The following is a 19,352-nucleotide window of genomic DNA, read 5'->3' on the forward strand; positions in this document are numbered from 1 at the left end:
AACAAAGAGATTAGGACAGTAGGATAAATGTGGCAGTTTACAATCTAACTTTTAGACAGAAGATAAAATAGATCCACTATGGGCCTCAAGTTATCTGAATGAATTCTTCATTCTGCCTGAATTCAAATGAATTCCAGCTTCTTCTTTGGCTGGGAAAAAAAAAAAACAAACCTCTTTGGGATACTAGGTTTGCCCTAGAACATTAATTAATTCCGGAAGGATGGGGACCAACTGCTGAATGACTCAGGTGTTTGGAAGCATCATCATTTCCTAGAAATAGCAACACAAGGGCTGCCATGAGGTAAGCTGACACTGAAGGGCTCAAAGGTATTCTTGGTTTTAATTCTGGATCCTGAAACATCTGCCCCAGAACTAAGAGAAGCCCCACATTTCACAGACCTCATCTCATGTTCTTTGTAAAGTTTTTTTTTCATATTTTGGATCAAACTTTTCACACTCTGGGAAAGCTGGGGTGAACCCATTCCTTCCAAACCCCGTATACCTCTTTCCCCTGACACCATGCTTGGGGTAGGAGACCCACCTTCATGATAGGATCAAACGGCAAGACCAAAGGAGCAGGAAAGCATTGAAACCAAGATGCCAGAAGTTCTGTGTGTGGGGAACTGATGAAAAAGGGCATTTACCTGGTATAGCCCACCCTTTGCATAACTGGTACAACGCAGTACCCCTTGAATCAGAGTTAACTCCTGGCCCTATTAGTTCATGGTTGGTCCCAACAGCAAGGAATCCCAAGCCCACCATCTCCATCCTCGTCGTCCAAGGCACATGTTTAACTTGCCATCACCAAAATACCTTCCTAAATCAGTTTGTTTTTAGGGACTTCCCTGGCGGTCCAGTGGTTAAGACTCTGTGCTTCCACTGCAGGGGGCACAGGTTCGATCCCTGGTCAGGAAACTAAGATCCCACACACACACACACAAAAAAAAGAATGCTAAATCAGTTTGTTTTTAGAACGCTCTGAACCTATACACAGCCCAGAATAATTCAGAAGGATGTTATTACAGGATCGTGGAGAAAAACAGAAACGTCTCGGGTAGGGTAACACACTCACTCTGAGAAGGTGCAGGATCGCCAATCCTTCCTCTTTGGAGCGAGTGTGGTACAAATCCGAGCAAAGTGGCTGGAACACATTTGCTTTTGCCTGTGTCTACGTGTGCCAATCCTAGGACAGACTGGATTATCGTACAGACGCTTGTGTCGGGGTTTTGCTTCTGTTTCCATAAATGGTGGGGACAGGAGAACAGGCAAGGACAGAATTGATCTGACCCAGCCCACATGGCAAGCCCAGCCCCTCTGCCCACAGCTGCCCAAAGCTGGAGGGAGGTGGGATTGGGGTTTTCTGAACCGCCCGTCGTAAGTTAAGTGGACCGGCTTTGTGGATACCTCCCCTGGAGTCAAATCAAGAAGAAACCACCTGTCTTTAATACCTTTCCTGCATCTATTTTCTTTGGCATCTGCTGAGTGCTGAGGTTCGTGTGTGTGTGTGTGTGTGTGTGTGTGTGTGTGTGTGTGTGTGTGTGTGTGTGTGTGTGTGTGTGTGTGTGTGTGTGTGTGGTGGAGGGGCACACTTCAGGTCAACCCAGGTGACTTCCAGGAGGCTCGTGCGTCAATAAGGCAGCTGCTGGTTTTCTAGGTCCGGGATGATGAGACTCACGTGAAAGTGTTTTCGCAAATGTGGTACCAGGCGGCCCCTACCTTTTCCTGCTGACTCTATGTTGAGTTCGGCCAAAGAAAGATGTCCCTGAGTCCAGACAAAACGAGGAGAGGCGGAAGGAGTGGCCTGATTTAAGAGTCCTTATTACAGCAGAAGAAACCATTCTGAAAAGCAGGTTAGCTACTAAAAGATGGCAAGGAACAGAATAATGACTCTGCCCTAGAAGAGATTTTCCTGCCGGCCTGCCTCTCCGTGCCCTCTCGCACACGGCCTCCGCCTCCAAAGAGCTGCATTGCAAACGGACCCCAGATTGGAGTTGTTTTCTACTCCAGCAGCCCCATGATAACCTCATACTCAAGAAAACCCGCTTAAAAAAAAAAGTCACATGTAAGATGCTTAATTCGTTTTAGACATATCCTAGCTTCTCAGAAGTGGCATTTCAGAAAAAGTAAATAAAACCGGCTGTTCTATTTTTGGTCCTTCTTTAAAAAGCTGCATCCAAATTCCTGCTCTGAATGTCCCTGTGATAGTCTCTTAACCTCTCTGAGCCTTGGCGTCTTGTACATAAAACGGGGATAAAACAGCGCTTCCCTCCAGAGACTGCTGTCGAATCCAAGGCGCTCACGTGTGCGACAGTGACAGTGGACACAGCCCTGACCCCAGACCCGGTGATATTTTATCTTGTCTCAAGGCCCAAGCGGCACAGGTGACCAAGTTAAGGCATAAAAGACACGCAGGTGGGAAAGTCCTACCATGGAGCCCGGCCCCCCAGATGTGAGAAGCACTTTGGGAAGTGGTTCAAATAAAGAGGCGTTTCATCCTTCATCCTGGAAGTGAGCGAGTTCTGTGCTTTGGTTTCTCTGGAAGGAAGTCGGATGTCGGCAGCTACAAGAGCGAGTGGGTTCCAGAAGTGAAAGTGGACAGTCTGTGTTCTGCCTGTGCCTGTCCCTCCACTCCCAGCAACCCCGGGACTCTGGCTCCCTTACCTGACTGTCACATTGAAGAGCAGACTGCGTGGTGCTCCGAGAGACAGGACTGACCTGGGGGGAGGCTGACCCGTTCAAGCTGCTGGCATTCCCCCTCCCAGTACTTCCGGGCGTGAGCGTACTGGCCGAGGCTGGGGAAAGCCTCATCCTTGCACTGGCTGGATTTCAGCTGAGAAGCAACATCCTCAGGTCTCAGGGAAAAAGGGAAGCACAGAACCTCCTGGAAGGGTCGGCAGGTCTGCCTGGCTGCAGGACCTGGGGCTCCAGGAGCAGGGAGAGGCCCCTTTGCTTTCTGAACCTCTTAATTTTCACCTGGAAAAGGTGAGCTACCTTGTGCTGGATGATCTCTGAGGTCCTGTCTCAGTCCATTCTGGCGGCTATAACAAATGACCAGAGACTGAGTGGCTTAAATGACAGAATTTATTTCTCAGAGTTCGGGAGGCCAGACGTCCAGGATCAAGGTGCCAGCGTGGTCAGTTCTGGTGAGGATTCACTTGCCACCTGCAGGTGGGGGCCTCCTTGTTGTGTCCTCACATTGTGGAAGGAGGGCTACCGAGCTCTCTGGCCTCTTCTTATAGGGGTACTAATCCCATCCACGAGAGCCCCACCCACATGACCTAATCACCTCCCAAAGTCCCACATCCAAACACCATCACATTGGGATCAGGGTTTCAACATATGAACTCTGGAAGAGGCACAAATATTCAGTCCATTGTGGGTCCTTTCCTTCCATCTCTAAACCAACTTATTTTTTCAATTAATTTTTATTGGAGTATAGGTGATTTACAATGTTGTGCTCGTTTCAGGTGTACAGCAAAATGAATCAGTTACATATATACATATATCCATTTTTCTTTTAGATTCTTTGCCCATATAGGTCATTACAGAGTAATGAGTAGAGTTCCCTATGCTATACAGTGGGTCCTTATTAGTTATCTGTTTTATATATAGTAGAGTGTATATGTCAATCCCAATCTCCCAATTTATCCCTCCCTTTCCCCCTGGGTAACCATAAGTTTGTTTTCTACATCTGTGACTCTATTTCTGTTTTGTAAATAGTTCATTTGTACCACTTTTTAAGATTCCATGGGACTTCCCTGGTGGCGCAGTGGATAAGAATCCACCTGCCAATGCAGGGGACATGGGTTCAATCCCTGGTCAGGGAAGATTTCACATGCTGCAGAGCAACAAGGCCTGTGCACCACAACTACTGAGCCTGAGCTCTAGAGCCTGCGTGCCTCAACTACTGAGCCCGCACACAACTACTGAAGCCCACGTGCCTAGAGCCCATGCTCCGCAATGAGAAGCCACCGCAATGAGAAGCCCACGCACCACAACAAAAGAGTAACCCCAGCTCGCCACAACTAGAGAAAGCCCCCGCACAGCAACAAAGACCCAACACAGCCAAAAATAAATAAAATTAAATCTTTTACAAGAAGAAAAGATTCCACATATAAGGGATATCGTATATGTGTCTTTCTCTGTCTGATTTACTTCACTCAATAGGATAATCTCTAGGTCTATCCATGTTGCTGCAAATGGCATTATTTCATTCTTTTTAACGGCAGAGTAATAATCCATTGTGTGTGTGTGTGTGTGTGTGTATACACATACCACATCTTCTTTATCCATTCATCTGTTAATGGACGTTTAGGTTGCTTCCACGTCCTGGCTATTGTAAACAGTGTTGCTATGAACATTGGGGTGCATGTATCTTTTTGAATTATGTTTTTTTCTGGATATATGCCCAGGAGTCGGATTGCTGGATCATATGGTAGCTCTATTTTTAGTTTTTTCAGGAACCTCCACACAGTTCTCCACAATGAAAACCAACTTATTAACCAGAATCGGCATATTTGTGTGTGTCCAGTCCAAAGACTAAACTCCTGGTTCCACTGAAAATCAGGAGACCCTTGCTCTGTAAGGAATTTGGACACAGGAGGAAAGTCACAGGATTCTTCCAGGGTGGTCAGAGCTGAGTCCCAATTCCACAGGCCAACCCTCTTTAGAAAGAAACAAAAGGTCACAAGAAATAGCACATCACGTTCATCGTGGTGAAATGCCCCACACAACCCATAAGATCTTAGCATTCGTGGGAACATGCTGAGTCTATCTGATTTAGTTTGAATTTTCAGATACCAAATGTTATCGGGCTACTTTGTTCTTATAAATGGCAAAAGCTTTCGAAAGCAAACTGCAAGCCCAAGCCACCGCCAAGATGTTCCAAGTGTTTGGCTTCTATAGTTGAAGGATTTCACTTTTTCCCATGACGTTAGCTTTCAAGAGAACACTGGCCTATGTTGTGTTTTTAATTGCTAGCGTGTACCTTGTGTGAGAGAAAACCAAGTACTTCATTCAGAAAGAAGTCACCTGGGGGCTGGCGTTTACCCAGCTGGGCATGGAGGAACTTGAATGACGAGCTGGCCACGACAGCAAGTGATAAGAAGAGTACTACAACTCTTCAGTTTCATGGAACTCCTTCACGAACATTCTCTCCTCTTGGTTTTCCCCCTTCAGTATCAATGCCTCCCTGTTAAGATGAAGAGACTGAGTTTGGGTGTGTATGTGACTTGCCGAGGTCACTTGGCCACAGCGACCGTGTCAGGCAGGGTGTCAGGGCTTTCTGCTGCGGGCCACAAGCTGTCTTCACTAAGTCACTGTCAAATGCTGCTGACTCACCATAAAAAACACTGAAATCATGCCATTTGCAGCTACATGGATGGACCTAGAGATTATCATGCTAAGCGAAGTAAGTCAGACAGAGAAAGACAAATATCATATGATATCACTTATATGTGGAATCTAACATATGACACAAATGAACTTATCTGTGAAACAGAAACAGACTCACAGACACAGAGAACAAACCTGTGGTTGCCAAGGCGGGGAGGGAGGTGGTGGAAGGCTGGAGTGGGAGTCTGGGATTAGCAGATGCAAACCAGTATACAGAGCAGGGATAAACAACAAGGTCCTACTGTAGAGCACAGAGAACTCTATTCAATAGCCTCTGATAAACCATAATGGAAAAGGATATGAACAAGAATGTATATATATGTATAACTGAATCACTCCACTGTACACCAGACACTAATACGACATTGTAAATCAACTATACTTCAATAAAAAAAGAAAAAAATGCTGCTGGCCCATATGGCGATGGCCACCCCATGCTGTGATTTAAAATCAGGTCAGAGGTCAATGCTGCCACATGGAAGAAAAAGGCTGCAGGCTTTTCCAAGTATCTCATATAAACAGGTTGCAATATACGTATTGGAGCTGCCAACCTGAGACGTTAGAAAATACAAACACAGCCTCACGTGAGTTCCTCCTAACGATGCCACCCCACAACCTGAGGGATGAGACTCTGCGGCTTAACAGAGACAAGAACTTAGACACGTGGCACGACGGAAACCAGGGTTTGGTCCACAAAGCAGAGGTTAGACAGCTGGCCACTCTGAACAGCCGACCAGTGCAAACACAGCACAGTTTTGGAGAAACTGGGAACACAGAGGGAACTATTCTTCTTTTTAAAATATAGGCATGCCCCACAGGTTCCCAGGTCTTTGCAGGAAGGGGCCATCCCAGCCTCTGGAGCTGGTTAGCTGCAGCTTCTCCTGTGTGCTTGGAGAACGCCACCAGTCGAGGCCGGCGGGGAGATAAGACAGGGGAGAAACAGGCCACTCCCACCCAGTAACTCCATATGGACCCGACAGCACAGGTCCAGATAAATGGGCACAAGCTGGGCGGATGTCTCACTGCCCAGACGTGGGTGTCTTCTCAGAGCACAGGGGATGGTGGCCTGGCCCTGGGCAGCCAAGGTAGAGGCAATGGCTGAGGACCCGCCAGGGCAGATCCAGCCGAGAGAACCTCCCAAGGAAGTGCTTGGACATCCAGGATGAAGACGAGTGATGAGCTGCCCCCAGGTGGGGAGGTGGCCTGAGTTGCCGGCGGCCCCCGCGCAGGAAGCCGGGTGCTACTGAGCTTCCTCAGACACCGCCGAGCTGATTACACCAGCGTCCACGGTCTACTCTCGTTTCTTCCACTGAGCCCTGTGATCGCCTACCTGCCGGCCCTGCACAAGGTGTGGGGTGCAAGGGGGCTCGCAGACCAGCCTGAGCCCAGGCTCGGGCACAAGAATGACACGCACACACGTGGACCAGGGCGATGATCCGGGACGCCGGGTCCAAACCGAACTGTTAGAGAGTCACGGCTGCAGCCCTGCCCGGAAGCATCCTGTTAAGTCACCTGAGAGCAAGTGAAGGGCTCAGAGCTCCGAGAACCAAGAGTCAGCCTGCTGAGGGGTGAGTGAAGGCCGAGAAGGTGAGAACGCACACCTGAGCTAGTGGAGGAGTCAGGACGGGGATGTGAGATGCAGGGGAGGGGTCTGTGCTCATCAAGGCCACCTGCATTTAACTCTAAAATCGAGGGGTCTTGGGCTTCCCCTGGACACAGCCTCCAAACGTGGAGCCTTTCCAGATCCAATGAAAGTAAAGGTGACAGTCCCAGGGCGGAGGTTTTCTCTGAGCTGCCACCCCATGTTGGTAAACCTGGTGCGTGGAGGTGAATGACAGACTCCCAAAGAGGGACTGTGGCGGGTGACAAGTGCTTCCAGGATCCCAGGACCAGGCAGAACGAGGCCGCTTCGGCCCCTCAGTGTCGAGAGCTGAGAGGCAGAGCCTGGAGTGGACACACTGGGGGGAAGTCCCAAAAGTGGCTCAAACATCAGAAGCTCTCTTGACCTCAAATGAAATCAGTTTGTCTTGAGCCATGAATCCAAGTGATTATTATCGCCCAAGGGCTACACAGGATCGGCAATAAAAGAAAGTTCTCTAGCTGGAGAGAGAGTGAAACCTCGACAAAACCCCTGTGCAAATTTGCCGTGAATGAGTTTCTCTCTCTGTCAACGTAAAAGGGAAGGGAGGGTTTTAGAAATAAAATCCTCCCTGACCATTAAGAACGCCTTGGTGAGGTGAAGAGTAATCTCTGCTTTGCGTCTTTGGAGGAACTGATAGCCCAGAGTGACACAACAATTTGCTCTTGGCAATATTCCACCCCACCACAAACACACACCAATACTGGGGGTTTAAAATTGTTTTCACAGTTTTAGTAGAACACGATCTCCAGGGAAACAGGCATCTTAGGTAGTAAATGATGACAACACCATAGGCCATGTCTTTTTATTTAATTTGTTAATTCTTTTTTTTTATTTATTTTTGAGGAATTCTTTTATTTTTTTTTTAGCTTCCTTTCTTTTCCTGCAACAAGAGAAGCCACCGCGGTGAGAAGCCCAAAGCCAACCATACCCCCAATTTCATACTGGAGTAGAGTTGATTGACAATGTTGTGATAGTTTCGAGCACACAGCAAAGCGATTCAGTTATACATGTAGCTATTCTTTTTTTTTTCTTTTTCTTTCGGAGCTTGGCATGCGGGATCCTAGTTCCCTGACCAGGGATTGAACCCATGCCCCTGCAGTGGTAGCGCAGAGTCTTAACCACTGGACTGCCAGGGAAGTCCCCATGTACCTACTCTTTTTCAAGTTCTTTTCCCATTTAGGTTATTATAGAATATTAAACAGAGTTCCTCGTTGGTTATCTATTTTTATATATAGTAGTGTGTACCTGTCAATCCCAAACTCCCAATCTATCCCTCCCCTGGACCCTTCCCCTCAGGCCATGTCTTTTGTAGATGGTACAAATGGGGGTGTTGATGTGGAAAATCCATGACTTGTTGGATCAACTCAGCAGCCGGATGGGCTCTTCCCTGTCTCACTCCAACCCACCTCCTCCCAAAAACTTCTCAGGCTGCGAGGCAATGTCTAACCCTTCCCCCACTCTGACAACATGCAGGCTGACTGTTCACACTGCGATGTGTACATCTATCATGCTGCCTATTTCTTTCTTTTTTTTTAAGGGCATACAGGGTTTTTTTGAATTAATTAATTAATTTTTTGGCTGCACTGGGTCTTCACTGCTGCGTGCGGGCTTTCTCTAGTTGCGGCGAGTGGGGGCTACTCTTCGTTGCGGTGCGTGGGCTTCTCACTGCGGTGGCTTCTCTTGTTGCGGAGCACGGGCTCTAGGCGCGGGGGCTTCAGTAATTGTGGCACGTGGGCTCAGTAGTTGTGGCTCACGGGCTCTAGAGCGCAGGCTCAGAAGTTGTGGCGCATGGGCTTGGTTGTTCCAAGGCACGTGGGATCCTCCAGGACCAGGGGTTGAACCCGCGTCCCTGCATTGGCAGGCGGACTCCCAACCACTGCGCCACCAGGGAAGTCCCATGCTGCCTATTTCTAAATAGGCCTTAAACTTGCAAAATGGAACAAAGGAAAAATTGAAGTCTTCTAGTTCTGAAATTGAAATAATACTGGCATTCTGTAGATAGCACTAAAGATAAATCTGAATTTCACCGAAATGGGCTATTAGTGAGGATCAATGATTAGGCACCAGACTCGAAATGGAATTACCCTGTCCCTGGGAACTTCCTTGAAACATTAGATTTTCTTCTCTGAATTAAGGCGAAAAAATGTGATTAACGTGTTTTATGTGTTTCATCCATCCCATTTGCTTTCCTGTCTTCTCTTGCAGAATTGGAAAATTTCATACAGCAAACTCACATTTCAGCTCTGCTTCGTGAAATGCACGAAGTCTTTGTTTAACTGACTCCTGTATATGCAGAGATAGAACGTCAGAGTAAAAACTCTGTGGATCCCAGAAACAACAAAGCTCCTTAGAAACGCTTGGGCAGCCCACTGTCTGACTAGATTGAGGAGGGTCTGGTAGACTGTCTCCTCCAAGTCTCCTTGGAAACAGATCACTGGAGGGGTGTGTCTCCTAACACCCCTTCAGAACTCTTTGGAGATTACTGCAAGGTTGATCATGTCTAGTTAGTTTTCACGGAGAGCCTCCATTTCAAATATTCTCTTGTGTGTCCTCACAAACCGCTGAGACACTCCAAGAACAATTATCGTGGACTATTACATGGCCATTAAAATCATGTTTACCCGGAACATTCAATGCATTGGAGTTTGGTTAAGACACGGAGACACGGCACCCTTCCACACTGTTTTAGCCATATACCTTAGCAGCATCTATCAATCTTTCCAAGAGGTGTGCCCCTTTACCCAGGAATCCCCCACTGGTAGTCCCTGAGAACAATCTGAAATGTAGCTGAAGATATACAGATCAGGAAGTTAATACCAACACTGTGGGCAACAGTCAAGAAGTGGAAACAAAGCACAATAAATGTTTAACGGTAGGGAATGGGTTAAATGAATTGTGTCAGCCACACTTTTGAATATTACTGTGGAACCTTTAAAAAGAATAGATATAAGAAATGACCAAAAAAACCACCTCATGCCACACACAAAAAAAGTCACTAAATAAAACGCATAGAATTAGTTCTGTTGGTTTCAAAAGAAAATGTACAGATATGGGTATATATGTAAATGCAGCGAAAATGACTAGCAGGTTACACCCCCATGGCTAACAGCAATCACCTACTGAGAGGGGTGGAGAGCTGTGGGATGCATCAGTTAGGATGCTTTTGGCTACAACTAACAAAAAACCCAACTCGACCTGCTTTAAGGGGTCAGGAAGGTTTCAGGATCTCCCAAACGTCCTAAATCAGAGACTCCTCTTGGGTAATTCGGAAGGTCAAGGGCACTGTGGAGGCCCCATTCTTCACCTTTGCATTCTTCCCCAGGTCAGTTGGGACCTGGCCCAGCCTGCTCTGGTGGCTGACAGCTGCCCCACTTACAGGCATTGTGTCCGTAAGAAGAAAAGCTGCCACTTCCTCCCACGCCTCTTTTTAAGAGTCAGGGAAGCCCTCCAGTAACCCACCCTCACGTTTGATTGGCAAAGATGAGTGCCATCTGCTCACCTCGAGCCAATCACTGGTGAGGACAACAGGCCACGCCCCTGTTTGGGTTGCTCAGCCAATCAGGATTTGGTTGCTCAGCCAATCAGGATTTACCCCTGAGACATGTGGACTAGGGTTGATTCCTGAATGAAACCAGGTTTCTATCCAGCAGAAAAAAGGGGGTGATGGTTAGGTAGGACCAGACAGCAAAGCGGATCTTTTTCTTTTCACTAAGAAGTAGTTGTGGATTATTTGAAAATTTTAAAAGATTATATTATTTTTAAAAATCTAACATTAAAAAAAATAATTCTAATGCATAGAAAAAAGACTGAAGGGAAACACCTCGAGATTGTGGGTAATTTCATTTTCTTCAGTCTTTTCTACATTTGCCAAAAATTAAGTATACTTTCATAACAGAAAAATAACTTTTACAATGTTCTCCAGTTCTCAGTATTTTGACTTTCAAAGGGGCGCAGATATCCCTCGAGACATTGCACAGCGCCACTTTGGGTTCAGAAGAGGCTGGAAGTATCGCGCAGCTCAGCTCTGTCACTTGCCTTCCTTTAGGAGGGCTTGTGTCCACCGGAAGCCCAGACGATTTTCAGTGACCTGGGACATAACCCTCCACTGCCTTCAGCAAAGTAGCGAAATGCATAAAGTCAGGGCCCTGGGTCCCACCTCCTACCCTTGGGCCCCGCCTCTGCTGTGATCTCCATTTTAAGTGTTCAGATGCTCCCTGCCCGCCTTCCCTCCCTTGTTGCCACACCCCCTCCCCGAGGTCTGCTTTGGCTCCACTCACTGCTCTACTCGTCCTTCCCTCACGCATATCACAGGGTCACACAGGCCGTTAACATTCTCTCGCCGCTTGGCTTTCAAGGTTTATTTGGGCAGGGCATGGGGTAGGAATGGGCGCAGAGAAATCTCCTTTGCAAATAATAAGTGGAACTCTCAAACATACACATAGGAGCAGCGTGGGCTGAAGTACTTAGAGGGCTACCCAGACTACCCCTCCTAAAATCAGGGTGCAGGAGACTGCTACCTTGCAAAATCCATCTTCCCCAGACGTCAAGAGGAAGCAATCGCCTCAGAGCATGAAGTACAAAGTGCTGGGTGGGGGCTTCCCTGGTGGCGCAATGGTTGAGAGTCCGCCTGCCGATGCAGGGGACACGGGTTCGTGCCCCGGTCTGGGAAGATCCCACATGCCGCGCAGCGGCTGGGCCCGTGAGCCCTGGCCGCTGAGCCTGCGCGTCCGGAGCCTGTGCTCCGCAATGGGAGAGGCCACAACAATGAGAGGCCCGCGTACCACAAAAAAAAAAAAAAATAAAGCGCTGGGTGGTGAATTCCCACCCGCCCCGCACTGCCTTCAGGGAGCTCAGATTAAGGGCTGACGGATGGCTCTGACCCTTAAAAGGGCTTGGCCAGGGACACACCAATGCCCTTCCCTCCAAAACATATTCTTAAGGCGTGCCTGACTGCCACAAACACCAGTCGGTCTTGATCAACAGAACCTACAGGGTGAGTACCAAGAACAGTCTCAGGTAAACATATTGCTAGAAGAGTATCACCAAGGCTCGCCAGAAGCCAGGGCCCTGCAGGGGAAAAGTGGAGATGTGGGTGCTTCCCATCATTCCACTGTGCATCCCATTAACTTGCACAGCTGCCCACCCTCCATCCCCAGGCAGGGTTCTCTACTGCCGACCTTGGGTTTGCTGATTAACCAAATGGAATCTCTTAATTGGTGAACCACGCACGAAAATATTTTTAGGACCCTCTTCTCCTCCTTGCCTCGCAGCCATCAGCAGTAGTAAAAGCAATCCCTTTTGTTATGCCTTACCTGTGTCCTTCACTGGTCATCCTACCAACTTGGCGAGGCAAGCATTCTTCCCGTTATTTTTTCTGACCAGGACACTGAGCCTCAGGGAGGTTAAAAAAAGTTGCCCCAAGTCACACAGTAGCTGAGCCGGGAGGCTACCCCAGGTCTGTCTGATTTCAATATCTGCATTTTGTTTCCTGGCGAGTCACAGAGCTTTCCATCTAAAGAAGACTAGAGATCCAGGATGACCAACGTGAGAGCCCTACCAGAAAAAGCCCCTTTCCTCGGCCCCTCTCTGGCCACACGGCTGAAGAGTGGTGTTCCAGGGTCTCATTTCAGTCTAGAAAGAATCTCCCTTCCTCATTTTAGCTCCTTGAGGGCAGGCTGGACCCCTGTGCTTTCTTCCCCCGTCACCTGGGCCTACTATGCAATAGATGCTTGGTCAACACAGGCTGAACTGAATTAAGAATATTCCAGAAACTTCTAGTGTGTCACAGCCTCCGGAGCACCTGGGATCTTGTAAGAAATGCGGAATCTCAGGCCCCAACCCAGACCCAAGGTCCCCAGACAATCAATGCCACGCGCTATAAAGTGTGACACGTGATGTTCCGCACCCTCCACTTTTTTTTTAATATACATTTGTTTGTTTGTTTTTTCACACCAACACAGAAGATAAACTTTCATTTCCATTCCGAGTCATCATACGGAAACCACACACTGTCTTATGACCCAAAAAACTTCAAGTGATCTCTGGGGGAACTTTACCTAAGAGATTACTTTGCTTAAAATGCCAAGTGATCCCCAATTTCAAAGAATTCCGTGCGAAACAGTAGCGCCTTAGATAAAGACTGCATTAAAAACAAATTCCCCCTTTAAGTATGTTCACATTTAGTGAGTGTTTATTTAGTGCTCTAAGGTGCTATTAATCATCTTCATATTTAAACTAGAATTACTCAGAGTTGAGTACCCCATTAGCATTCAGCAATTTCTACCCTTTGGATAACTGTCATCGACAAGTCAGCTCATTTCCTCCACCTACTTATTACTGAGCACTGATGATTAGCAAGGCCTCCGAGGGACGAGATGCTGGGGGGAGTATGACTGCGGCGGTCCCTGACCTCCTATCTTTGCTACACATAGAATGAAGATCAGGGACATGCTAATCAAATATTTCTGTTAGCAAATAACGCATATCATTTCCACTATTTAAATGCAAAACTCAATTAGATGCTTCTCTGATGCAGCCAATTACACTGTTGCCGTAAGAAAGCCAAGAATCCGGTGTCACTGGGCTATTTTCAACACCTCATAATCTGACCTCACTTGGGAAAGAGATGCCACCCTGCGCATGGTATCAGCATGGGACAGTCGGTGCCTGGATCACCATGGCAAAACTGACTTTTCACGGAAAGAAAAAAATACATACTTGTTTTAGAAATTACGAAGAAGGACAGCCCTCTGGAGGCTTAAGGTTCAAAAGCCAAACTTACGAAAAATTACTATAAAGGTGGTGATATAAAGAGCATGTGCATGCATTGTTATTTTAATCGGAAAGAAATCACTAACTTTGAATGTTTAACCTAAAAACTAGTAGCAGTGCTAAGAGCCAGCTATAAAGATTACCAAGAGTTAAGAAAGATTGTTCCAAAAATAAGACGAGTTCAACTTCATAACGACACACATCAGATGATGTCGTCATTTTAAACTATTTTTTAAATCATTTTCATAATTAAATAGCCAGAAATAGTAAAAAGGGGCCCAAACGCTTACAAGAATCAAACGAGCTTAAAAACAATTGTCATTTTCTACAGAAAGATGAATTCTTGAGTCACCATCTGAACACTGGCTTCTCCAATCAGGGAATTTTTTTCATCACACTAATTAGTGAAGCCTCACTTGGTTATTTTCTTGGCATGTTTAACTCTTTGGGGGGTAACGTTTTATTAATAACATATTTCCTCTGGAATATATTCCCTTCTCTGGCCTCCATGGGAGTCAGTACGGGGAGCAGTGAGAATAAAACTGATTCTACGTCTGCTACAGTGGGACAGATCAGCAAATAAACAGAGGCATCGATTTCCAAGAAGAAAATGGCTAAAACCAGCATATTTACAATTCTTCTAATCCACACTCCACATCTCTCCGTGAGACGGAAGACAATTATTGAAAACCTTTACGGTGCACACTTTATTTTTAACTAAATCTTTAGGTAGACTGCTGAGAAATGCCAATACTTCTACCGGTCTTGGTTCAGCTGTGCAGTCAAACAGATTTTTTGCTTTTGCAAAATAGTGGCCCAAGCCTGAATAGCTCATTTAAACATCATATGTATTGGGGAGTTATTTTAAAATACATTTGGGGGTTATTTTTGGCAAACTTCTCCTTCAAGAAATCTTCTGGGAAGAAAGACACAGCTACGACTTGCCCTTGAATTCTGAACTAGCACCTCCCAAGGAAGAGCAATTAAAACTTGCTGTGTTTTAATGCAAGTCATAATGAGTTGGTCAATTCACTGATCAGGGACTGAGTTAGCTAGTGTCCGACAGACAGAGGGATGGACAGGGCTGAACCCTACCAGGAACTGCCTTAGAGCTAGTTATCTGGGAAGTCCAAATGGGGAAAACCCTTCTATTAAGGAAAAGAAGATTTGGGTTCTGAATAACCAAGAATGACCAGTTCGTCTCTGCTAATTAAGTTAATAACTACTCAATATTTTACCTTAAAGAAACAGGCCAGTCAATTTAATGAATCAAAGGTGCATGTACTTAAAAGACGAAACTCGCCAAGCTCTCCCCTTTCGGACCCCTTCTGAACACCTGTTGAACTCAGGGGCTTTTAACTTTCCGAACTAAAACCTCCTGGATACAACCTTGGGAGCTTTTAGACTTTCTGGAAGTGCGTACGTATTTTTAAGGTTTCCATCTTGCTTCATCGACAAAACTGGTTACTAATTATTTATGAACCACAAGCCTAAAAACAAACTTTCTTACCTTGAGCAGTTAAGCAGGGGCAGGCAGAGGAGAGGGGCTGGTTTTTAATTTGGCCCCTTGGTACCCGTCCCTACCCCCCTTCACCACCACCACCCTCGTTACCGACCCCGCGGCGCTCTACGGAAAGGTCAAAGGTAAGCCTCCCTCCTCGCCTCTGGGAGGGGGCACACCTCCCCACAAAACAACACCCTGGCATCCAACCTGAGGAGCTCCGGGTGGCACGGCGGCGCGAGGGGCTGAGCCACGCGCTCTCCGGGCGTCCAGGGGTCAGGCTCGGCACCCATTCCAGCCCGGAACCAATTCCGACCTAGGTGGTGCCCGGGGCGCGCACGGCACTCTCCGGGGGTCCGCGACGCCCCACGCTCCGGGGAGCGGCGCGCGGTGGGGCTCGGGGAGGCCAATGGGCGACCCTCGAGGCTGCTACCCGGGCACGGCCTCCGCCCACCCCGAAGGTACTCTCAGAGCACCCCAGACCCTGAGGTTCGGGGTGTCTCGTCCTCTGCCTCTTTGGCGAGACGCACCCGGCGCCCACCCGCCCGGCCGCCGCTGCGGTCCCGCAGGACGCGATGTCCCCGCCGCGAGACTCGGGACTGGGGGTGGGGACCCAACCGCCCCGCGCCCCCGACCCCCGCGCCGCGCAGCCCCGGGCCCAAGCGTCCCTCCTCACCCCGCGTGTCCACCGCGCCGGCGAGCAGGTGACGGAGTCCCGCGACCCCGCGCGCACGTCCTCCCACCCGGGCCACCCGCGTCCCGGGGTGCGACCCTTACCTCGGAGCGGGCCGGGGCGGCCCTGCGGGGCCGGGCGCGGACTGGGCCGGGAAGACGCGCCTCCCGCCGCCGCCGCTGGGAGCCGAGGCGGCGAGCGGGCGCGGCGAGCTCCTCCCGGGCGGCGGCGGGAGGCGCTGCTCTAGCAGCCGCCGCCGCCGCCGCCGCCGCCGCGGCTGCGGGTCTCGGAGCTACGCGGCCGCGGCTCCCGGGCCGCCGCCGCCGCGGGTTCCCTTGGCTCCTGCAGGAGGCCCGCTGCTCGCGCGGCAAACTCTTCCGCACGCAGCGCCGGCGGGGAGAGCTGCGGCCGCCTCTTCCCCCTCCCCCTCCCTCCTCCCGCCTCCTCTCGGTCCTCCTCCTCCTCCTCCACCTCCGCCTCCTCCTTCCCTCCGCTGCCGCCGCCGCCGCCGCCGGCCGGGTCTCTCCTGGCCGCACGCCGGGCCTTGGCCGCGACCTAGCCTGGGCCAAGCACCCTGCGCGCCGTACGGGCAGATGGACCCCCGGACCCCCAGCTTCCCTGGGCGGCGCAGACACCCGCGCCCCGAGGCCGCCACCACCTCCGCTGGGCTGCCGGGGACGCGCGGCGGGGTCCGGCCGGGGGCGAGGGGTCGGGGCTGGGCGCGGGGCGGGGGCGGGGATGTGCTTAGAGGGAAACTGGCCCGAGGGAAGGCCGGCAGATGCGGGCTGCTGGCTGATGTCCCGTCAAAGTTGTCAATGGGGGTGGCAGGGAATCTTCCTCCCCTGCCCCGTGCCGACCCTCGCCCTGCCCGCGGCCACCCCGCTGTCCCGTGCGCTGGGGGACGAGCGCGCCACCGCGGTTCCCTGCACGCCGTCCTAGCGGGGCGGGCCTGCTCGCGGAGCCCCAGCCAGGGCACCGGGCGCGTCTCTGCGCGCCGACCACTGCGCTTTCTCAATGAGAGGCGGCGAGGGTCGGGGAGACGCCGGCGAGCTTGGTTCGCGGAGGACCGCCTGCTGGGGAGGAATGATCGCTGTTTTTTTCAAGGCGAACGTAGCTGGTCCGGAAAATGGGTCAAGGATGGAAAGGAGCGGGCTCATTGCCCCCCTCCTAAGCAGAGGCTCGAGGGGTGGGGGACCGTGGCCAGGAGCGCGCACCCGGAGCTCCACGCGGCCGCTCCCTCCCCTCCCCCGCTGCCCTCCTCTCATTTTGCACCAGTGCAGGAAATGTTCCACTGACCTACATATTTTTCCAAACATACGTGACCTTTTTTTTTTTTTTTTTCCCTCTGTGGGAGGAGACAGGCGAGAATCCAAGAAAAGGAGAAGCTGGAGCGGCGCGCGCGAGGAAACAGGGAGGCTTTCACCGAACACAGACACGTGCACATAAATAGTCCCAGGAGCCAAGAGCTGCTGTTCCATAGTCTGCTGGGCTCCGAGACAGAGTCGGGTGGGAAGGGGAGACCCCGCGCCCCGCCGAGGCCCGGATCGGTGACAAGCTTCCCCTAGCCTAGCAGACCCCACTCCATCCTCGGCGGCGGCGTTCCCCACGTGGAGGCGCCTGGCGAGAAGCCCAAAGGAGGGGCGTAGTCTCCTACCCCCGGGAGGTCCCCCTTCCCAGACATCACAGTGGTACAGTGCCTGGCGCAGCGCTCTGCGCCCAGCAGCCTTTTTTTGGAAGTCCCTGGGTCCTTCGCACATTCCTGCAAGTAGCCCTGGAGAGGAAAGCGCCCCCACCGGTCCTTTTCCATCACACTCCTGTTTTGCGGCCAGAAGGAATCTCCTAGGGCCTTTCCTCTGAACATTAGACGGGGCCCCCAACTCGGTTCCAGGGCCCTGGCTTTATTCTCCCCCGGCTCGAGTTCAAGACAAACCCTGTACCGCGCAGACCCGACCCACAACGCCTTATTTGGGCATGCAGCGCCGCACTGTCAATTAGATCAAAACGCTCACACAGAGCTCCTTTTTCCCCCCTGTAAAGTAGGTCATTCTCTTTATTTCCCTCTTGTATTATTTTTGTCTAATTCTCCTCCTGAAAAATAATCAGCTGCAGGAGCCTTGCGCATCCTGAGAAGCTGTTATTCTTAGGCTTGCTTCTGACTTGGAGGGCTTTTCAAGGAGGAGGAGGACGCGTTTGGCACGTTGTGGTCTTGAAGTACCTCCCTTTCCAAAAGGAGAACATTTTAAAACTTTATTTTGCTTTGTTCTTTTATCCCCTCCCTTTACTTAGGCCAAGTATGTTTTGCCCTGCCCTTAAAGCATGGCCGTGACTAATATCTACTAAGGGATAAAGTTGTGTGCCTTTAACCGGATTTAATGCAGAATTTAAAGCCACCTCCCTTCCTTTCTGGCTTTGAAAACGATTCCAGCTCCCTCCTCCTTCTCCCGTTTGGGAACTAGTTGAACAATCGTTAAACGATCTTTTAGGAAACAAATGGCCTACAGAAATAACACAGCAAGTAATTCCACATTGCAACAAATATTTTTGCTATGGTCTGTTTTTACCTGTTGCCTGGTAGGATATCCTATTAAGTGTGTGGTTCCTGCCTTTTGATCACGAGATGTTGTATACGTAGTTGTACTTATTCCAGACGCCATCCCATCTCTTAATGTTAATTCCACTGGGGTAGGACACCTGTCTGACCATAAGGGGGAGTGGAGTCTGCAGCAGAGAACCCAGTCAGGACCAGAGCACATCATGCCCTTTCCCCAAATGTAGACAAGAATCAAAGAGGGAAGTTTACCTCCTGTTCCTTCTTTGCGTTTGGCAGTTCAGTTCCTTTTATTGGCATTTGTTGAAGGCTCGTCATGAATCAGGCTGGGCTTGGCCTGTGTGGGATGGAGGGAAATTTGATAGCAGTTTATGTCTGTACAAGAAGGGTTTACAATGTAAAGGCAGGGATAAAGATGAGGCCAGAAGAATCAGGATGGGCTTTCTGGAGGAGGTGACATTGCTGCTAGAAGTTTTCTTCGACCAGATAACAGAGTCTCATTGGATCAAAATCTATGCATTACTCAGAATGTACAGCATAGAACAAAGGAACCATCTCAAAACTGCATTGCCAATTTGGGGAAATTCTGAAGTTTCACGTGGTTCGTCCTTTAAAAGAACATGGCTTTATTGAGTGTATGGTGCAGTGATATGTCCGGGAACCCCAGCTATTTTTCAAAAAGTGAATATTTATGGAGGGGAGGATCAAATTGTTTCACTCTAGTCGGTTATGTCAATCTATGAAGATAGCAGAGAAACAACTGAAAGTTTTTTCAGTCTAATCGGATATCCTTTTCCCTCATAGAAGTTGTGGCATATCCTAA

At 49.6% G+C, this 19,352-nt stretch overlaps 1 protein-coding gene across 5 annotated transcripts in view; it reads right to left on the bottom strand.

Moving 5' to 3' along the window:
- The window catches only part of NPAS2 (neuronal PAS domain protein 2), a 180,841-nt gene extending 164,476 nt beyond the window's left edge, over nucleotides 1-16,365 (bottom strand). For 3 of the 5 annotated variants that reach the window (XM_079941231.1, XM_079941233.1, XM_079941229.1), the window contains exon 1: nucleotides 16,086-16,365. The gene's annotated coding sequence lies outside the window, so the exon portion shown is untranslated. Of the gene's footprint in view, nucleotides 1-15,317; nucleotides 15,890-16,085 lie in introns of those variants that run through there. The other 2 variants (XM_079941232.1, XM_079941230.1) reach the window with 1 other exon arrangement.
- Between the last annotated feature and the right edge of the window lie 2,987 nt (nucleotides 16,366-19,352).

The sequence above is a fragment of the Stenella coeruleoalba genome (genome assembly GCF_951394435.1).
Source record: "Stenella coeruleoalba genome assembly, chromosome: 13".
Classification (NCBI taxonomy): domain Eukaryota; kingdom Metazoa; phylum Chordata; class Mammalia; order Artiodactyla; family Delphinidae; genus Stenella; species Stenella coeruleoalba.